The sequence below is a fragment of the Cervus canadensis genome, chromosome 4 (genome assembly GCF_019320065.1).
Source record: "Cervus canadensis isolate Bull #8, Minnesota chromosome 4, ASM1932006v1, whole genome shotgun sequence".
NCBI classification, from domain to species: Eukaryota; Metazoa; Chordata; class Mammalia; order Artiodactyla; family Cervidae; genus Cervus; species Cervus canadensis.
In genome coordinates this window covers 15,159,323-15,164,696 of record NC_057389.1, presented here as the reverse complement: position 1 = coordinate 15,164,696, position 5,374 = coordinate 15,159,323, and the positions used below count along the sequence as shown (strand labels likewise).

At 49.0% G+C, this 5,374-nt stretch overlaps 1 long non-coding RNA gene across 1 annotated transcript; it reads left to right on the top strand.

Annotated features, from left to right (window-relative positions):
• The first annotated feature begins 893 nt into the window (after positions 1–893).
• Positions 894–4,314, top strand: LOC122439175. The gene is made up of 4 exons (XR_006268817.1): positions 894–1,339; positions 1,584–1,646; positions 1,726–2,294; positions 4,187–4,314. It is a non-coding gene; the product is annotated as an uncharacterized LOC122439175 (long non-coding RNA).
• Positions 4,315–5,374: the final 1,060 nt, after the last annotated feature.

The window sequence follows — 5,374 nt, the reverse complement described above, 5'->3', positions numbered from 1 at the left end:
ATTTGTTGGCATATTGAGTGCAGCACTTTCACAGCATCATCTTTTGAATTTGAAATAGCTCAACTGGAATTCCCTCACCTCCACTAGCTTTGTTCATAGTGATGTTTCCTAAGGCCCACTTGACTTCACACTCCAGGATGTCTGGCTCTAGGTGAGTGATCACACCATCATGATTATCTGGGTCGTAAAGTTTTTTTTTGTACAGTTTTCTATGTATTCTTGCCACCTCTTCTTAATATCTTCTGCTTCTGTTAGGTCCATACCATTTCTGTCCTTTATTGAGCCCATCTTTGCATGGAATGTTCTCTTGGTATGTCTAATTTTCTTGAAGAGATCTCTAGTCTTTCCCATTCTATTGTTCTATTATTCTAAAGTAAGCTCTTAAGATACTGTAATTTTTATTATTCAATCACGAGGAAAATCCCGAAGCATCAGTATGTTGGGTCACTGGTGTCCCTTACACAGTCTGTGAACGCTGCTGCCAAAGCAGCAGCACCCTTTATCCGACATCTTTGCCTTGTTTTTCAGGCCTCCTGCTTCCACAAAACCTCCCCGGATTTAGTTCCGTAACCTCTTAGGCAAGAAAAGATTCCTATGAGTGTCACATATATGAGCAGAACCCCAAAGAGCCAGGAAGCTTCTGGCAAAACCCGGCACAGTCTGTAAGTTTCCTGTGAGTTTCCCAGCACCCGCCACCTGGAAGCCGCTGAGCTGTGACTGCAGACTGCTCCCTCCCGCAGCCGGCGGCGGTTGACTTCATCTCGAAGTCAGCCCTTGATCTGCTCCCCGCTGACAGCCCGTCCTGACCCGCTTGGGGATTGGGACAAGCCTTTGTTTCCATGTGGGCGAAGTCTCTGGAAAAGGGGAAAGCTCCTTGGTGAGCCTTCATCCTCAGACGTGGTTAGGTTATGAGTAATTCTAGTAGCAGAGCCAGGGAGCTGGCAGTTCTTAGGTTGAGACTGTTACCAATTGTCCAGAATAGTGGGAGAGGAACGGGGATACTTGATGCAAAAGCCTCTGTCAGCTGGGGAGCTGCTTACCAACCCAGCAAGGCATATGATGATGTCCACTCTGGGAGGTCAGTGCAGACACTCCTGAAGTTGCAGCCTCGCTGTATTCCTGCACACACATGCACGTGCGCGCACACACACACACACACACACACACACACACACCAGCTGCATGCTATGGTGAGGAAAGGGGGGTGCGAGGCCTCAAGGATTGGTTTGGATAAAGGGTGCCCATTCCTGCTAGTGTTTCTTTTCTCTTTGCCGAGTGGACTGTAGCCCGCCAGGCTTCTCCGTCCATGGGATTCTCCAGGCAAGAATAACTGGAGTTGGTGAGGAAAGGGTTGGGGGGGTGTCATGTGGCCTTGAGGATTGGTTTGGATAAAGGATGCATATTTCTGCTAATGTTTTTGTTCTTTTTGCAGACTGGACTGTATCCCGCCAGGCTCCTCTGCCCATGGGATTCTCCAGGCAAGAATAACTGGAGTTGGTAAGGAAAGAGGGGGTCGTGTGACCTTGAGGATTGGTTTGGATAAAGGATGCATATTTCTGCTAGTGTTTTTGTTCTTTTTGCAGAGTGGACTGGATCCGGCCAGGCTCCTCTGCCCATTGGATTCTCCAGGCAAGAATAACGAGTTGGTGAGGAAAGAGGGGGTCGTGTGGTCTTGAGCATGGTTTGGATAAAGGGTGCATATTTCCGTTTTTGTTCTCTTTTCAGAATAGACCGTAGCCTGCCAGGCTTCTCCGTCCCTGGGACTCTCCCGGGAAGAACACTGGAGCGGGCTGCTGGGCCACCTCGGCGGTCCCGGGCAGGAGGCTCTGGGGGCCGCGGTCAACCCGAGCCCGCCGCGCCGTCGCCGGCGTCCAGCAGGGGGCGCTGCACCCCGGCCCGCCGGCCCTCTCTCCCCCGCCGAGGCCGCCGCGACGCCGGCCAGTCGGGCCGCGGGTCCGCGCGCGCACGTCCTCGGGCGGCCGCCGTGGCCAACGCGCACGGTGACACGCCGGCTGGACGAGGCCCTTTGTCAGAAGCCGCGGGGACCTGGCGTTTCCGCACGACGGGAAAAACAAAGGGCTTCTGCCTGCCTGGCCGGGGTTGACATTGGCTCACCCTCTAACCCCCGGGCGTTTGCAGGCAGAATGAGTTCGTGCGAGACCACAGGACCTTGCCATGAGTCACTCACTTTCTGTAAATCCGAGTCAACAGCACACTTCCCCTCACTTTGGGCCATTGCTTGAAGTTTTAGGTCACCGGGTGCTGTTGGCGTTAACAAGAGACTCGAATATTTCGTAAGTCTTTTTTTTTTTTTTTAAAGGCAAAACCAACTTGGGGGGCAGATTTGCAGTTGGAGAGTTTTGGTCGCTCTTAGCTCCCCAAATAGGTTGGCCTTATATGTTATTTACGTGTTTCAGAAGTGTGCCATGTAAAAATTCAAGGGAAAGTTGCAAAATGTTTTCTGGCAGGAGGCCCAGGAGAGGTTATTCAGGGAGATAAGGATGACTGGATCAGGCGTGGGAGCAAGACTCGTAGGTGAGGAAACCGGCCCAGAGCTGCTGCTGCTTTTTTTTTTTACACCTAGAAAAAAAAATGTAGACACATGGAGTTGATCTGTTCTGAGGATTATGGGCAAATTTTGATATTCTGGGAAACAGACAAGATGGGATTAAAAGTAAAGAGACAAGCAAGAGGCCTGGGAGGGTTCGGAAGGGTTTGAGCCAGTGAACAAGGAGCCTGAATAATACCATCAAGTGGAGCACCTGAAGAGGATTAACTTGGAAGGCGTTGGAGGCTCGGGGAAAGCTTTTCATTGGCCTCTGGCCTGGAATCCACTGTACATCGGGGAGCGTCCCTGGGCCCTGCACACGTGTTTCCCTTGCCAGCCTCCTCTTTACCACATTTAGGGGGAAATACGTCCCCAAGAGAGTATGAGGTGGCGCTAGTGATTAAGAATCTGCTTGCCAATGCAGGAGATGTGGGTTCGATCCTTTGGTCTGGAAGATCCTCTGGAGGAGGAAATGGCAACCCACTCCGGTATTCTTGCCTGGATAATTCCACGGACAGGGGAGCCTGGCAGGCTGCAGTCCATACGGCTGCAGAGAGTTGGATGTGACTAAGCACACATATCCCCAAGAAGTTCCCTGCACCTTCATTCCTAACTTTTAGCTAATTGCTGCCCACCCCACCTCCCCGGACTTTTTTCTATTGATATCCAATCCCCTTTCTCACCTCGTGAAATCTCAAATCTGATTGTCTCCTGAGAGTTCTCCTACAGAAATCTCTGTGCCTGGTGAAATTTTTGTGCTTTTTTTTTGTTTTTGTATGTACTATTATTATTATTTTTAAAATCCTTTTATGGTTTTATTGAGATAAAGGATCTTTGGGGACCAGAGAAGGTAGGAAACAGTTTGTGGTCTTTCCTAAGCTCCCTGTTCCTTCCAGGCCTCACGGTGGTGGGGTCTCCAGCTGCGCTGCTGACCTCTTGCTTTGGTGGGAGGGGGCTGATGGGAGGGACGTGAGGACACACGCGGAGCATCTTTAGACACAAGGATCTGGACGTGTCCGGTAAGTGAGCAAACAAAGAAATAACCCCAGATAATTAGAAAACCAAGTCCAGCAGAGTTTAGCCTCAACCAACTAAACTCACCCCCAAACCCATCACTCGAGGCACACGGGAAGAGTGATGCTCCTGTGTGTAATATATTCTCATGAATGTATGCAACCTTATGAGCAATTCTTGGCTTGTAATATGAATTCTACCCTTTTCTTCTTTGCTCAGAGAAGCATACTGGGATTGAAGAAAATGAAAGGATTTGCATTCTTTCTGAGTGTGTGTGTATGTGAATTTTATATATGTATTTTATGTGAGAGGGGGAAATAATGCCGACTGACACTTGGCTAAGTAATAGGTTGTAATTGATCCCAGTACATCAGGGCAGTAGAGAACAGTAAGGCCACACACACATATGTACATGCACACACACAGGTTGTCTATTCTGAGTAATTTTGGAAATGGGGAAACGGAAATTCCTAGAGAACTTAAGTGAACCTCTCGAGACTGTAGCATGTCAGAGGTGCAACTGAGTCTTCCAGTTCGTGCCTTTAAACTTCTGTCTTTTGTCCTTTGTGAGGTGCCTGGGGATGACCAGGTGCCTGTCTGATTCGTGCCGCGTTCTGTTTTCAGAGGAGCTGACAGGTGCCCCCTACCAGTCCATCCTAAAGGAAATCAGTCCTGAATATTCACTGGAAGGACTGATGCTGAAGCTGAAGCTCCAATACTTTGGCCACCTGATGCAAATAACTGACTCATTTGAAAAGACCCTGATGCTGGGAAAGATTGAGGGCAGGAGGAGAAGGGGACGACAGAGGATGAGATGGTTGGAAGATGGCATCACCGACTCAATGGACATGAGTTTGAGTAAGCTCCGGGAGTTGGTGATGGACAGGGAGGCCTGGCGGTGCTGCAGTTCATGGGATCGTGAAGAGTCAGACATGACTGAGCGACTGAACTGAACTGACAATTCGAGAAGGCTTTCGAGGACCACCATTCCCCAGCGTGCTGGTGAGTATTCCTCTCAGGAAGATGGCGCCTGAGAAACCTGGCATTTGTGAAGTATGTGGGACGCTGTATTGCTCAATCTTCTCAGGTTGACAGCTTTGGTTTTCTGTAATTTGAGAGGAGTGTAGCATGTCAGCTCAGCTTTTATCATGCACCCCTCTTCTCTTCCTGAGGGTTATTGGAGATTTCCTGGCGGTATTTTTAGTGTCTGAGCCGCTATGGTTGCTCAGGTGTCTGGGGCCATGGTTTAGCAACTTGCACAGATGCACCTGACAGAACTGATGACTGCTGAGTGGAAAGCCCAGGAACTGTCCGACAGCTCGCCCTATTGCTTTCAGCTGAGTTATCCCAAGTTTTCTGATAACTGACCTTCCAGAATTACAGGGTTTCATTAGCTACCCATCTTCAGGCTGAATCAGAAAAAAAAAAAAAAAGGATATATTTTGGGGTAAAGCAAAGGGGATGGATGCAGCGAACATTCACCCACCATTTTTTGCCGTGGTCCCCTCTCCCTGTCTTTTTTTTTTTTTCATGCCGGCTGGACTTCCCCAAGCTTTGCGTCTGTGGGCAAGGCTGCCTGGGGAAACAGCTGAGTCACAGCTTTGCTGCTTCTCTATAATTACAAATTTTATCACCTCATCTGACATAGAAAGGGTGTTGGTTGGAAATGAAATACACATTAGGAATAAGCTGTTTAGAAACAGCAGAAAAAAAAAAAAGCCTTTCATAATATGAAGGCTATTTTTTTAAGAGTCTGGAGCTAAGGTTATGATGAGACAGAGGAGTCATCTCCCCTTCCTACCCCTACAATCA